The sequence below is a fragment of the Lutra lutra genome, chromosome 9 (assembly GCF_902655055.1).
Source record: "Lutra lutra chromosome 9, mLutLut1.2, whole genome shotgun sequence".
Lineage (NCBI taxonomy): Eukaryota > Metazoa > Chordata > Mammalia > Carnivora > Mustelidae > Lutra > Lutra lutra.
Genome location: NC_062286.1, coordinates 61,411,502 through 61,413,276, shown reverse-complemented (window position 1 = coordinate 61,413,276; position 1,775 = coordinate 61,411,502).

Genomic DNA, 1,775 nt, shown 5'->3' with positions numbered 1-1,775 from the left:
TAATTATTTTGTAAAGAAAATTTAAGAGACTAGTCAAATCAATATTGTTGATTTGATAATTTTAAAAAATAACATCAACCATACTTGAGGTTAGTGGACTTGCAAAGATTTTTTACTTCAACCCACAATAAAAAAAAAATACATTTTACATTGTGACCCAATCCACATGTCTCCACATAAATGACTGAAACAGGACAGTAGTTCTATGAAACACTGCTTATATTTCTTGCAATATGCCCTCATATTTTCAGTTCTATTCTACTCGATTTAATTTTTAAAAGACACACTAAAGTGATGGGCTATGGCCTGCTGCTTGAAAACCTCAGTTTTAGTCATCCCACATTTAAGAAACAGCATAGTAATTAAAGACTCTAGGGACAGATGTCTGATTTTGTGTCCCAGCTCTGCTACCTTCTAGCTCTGTGATTTTGTACAAGTTGACCCAGCCTTCCCATCTGCAAAATGAGGATAACAAGAGGACCTACTTCATAAGGTCATTGTGAGAATTGGTAAATACAGGTAATAGTTTTTTTTTTTTTAAGATTTTATTTATTCATTTGTCAGAGAGAGAGCATAAGCTGGGCAGCAGTAGGCAGAGGGAAAAGCAGGTTCCCTGCTGTACAAGGACTTGTTCCCAGGGATCTGGAATCATGACCTGAGCTGAAGACAGGCACTTAATTGACTGAGTCACTGAGCACTCCAAAGCTTCTAAGATTTATATCAAAGAGCCTACAACTTGTGGGGTACCTGGCTGGTTCATTTGGAAGAATATGCAACTCTTGATCTTGGGGTTGTGGGTTCAAGCCCCACATTTGGTGTAGAGATTACTAAAAAATAAATTAATTAATTAAAAAGTGCCTACCATTTATTGAGCAATCAATACATTTTATTGTTATTATTAGTATTATTATTTACCAGTCACCAGGTGGGAATAGACAATTCAGAAAGTCTGGACACAGTCCAGAGTACCAGGCACTCTCAGGCATTCCAAAGACACACTGCTCTCATTACTCATCTTTTACTGGTTGATAAATTATAACCATGACAAATGGGCTTTTATACAGATAGTAATAAAACTTGACATTTCATCAAAATACAGTTTCCCTTGGTTTAAAAGCAAAAAAAAAAAAAATTCAACCTCTATATAATTACCAAATAGCTACTCCTCATAGTCAAAGAATAATTTTGTCACAGAGAGTGCTTATCAACCACATCAAGTCACTCTGAAAGGAAATTCCAGTGTTTGAGATTGATGTTCAGATGGTGTTTACAGTCTCTCCCTCTGGTGAAGAAATGTGTTTTAATAAGACATTTAAAATCTTGATCTCTGTCTTCAGAATTTTTACTCATTCAGATTTACACGGCTTGAAGTATCACATTTGATACCTGCGGCTCTAATTATATTATAAAACAATGCCTTTTCCCCTTTTCTAGAAAGTCACAGGAAGGAAAAAAAAAGGTTTTTCCCCTAAAGTCATAACCTTCTAAACAGACATTCTGAACGTTATCGACGTAGTACCTATATCAGCAATACGTTCAAATTCTTTATAAAATGAAGAACAGAATAAAAGTAATTCCAGAGTCTTACACTGTGCTTTCGTTTTTTATTTTGTTAAGACAAATGGAATCTGTTGTTACATCATTTTAATTCTATTAACTTTAGCCAAGTATATAGACAGCTATTGTTAGAATAGAAATTCTGTAATGACATTACAGTTCCAAGAATACAGCTTTCTGAACTGTTACTCAAATTGATTTTAGATGCTTGAGGCAGT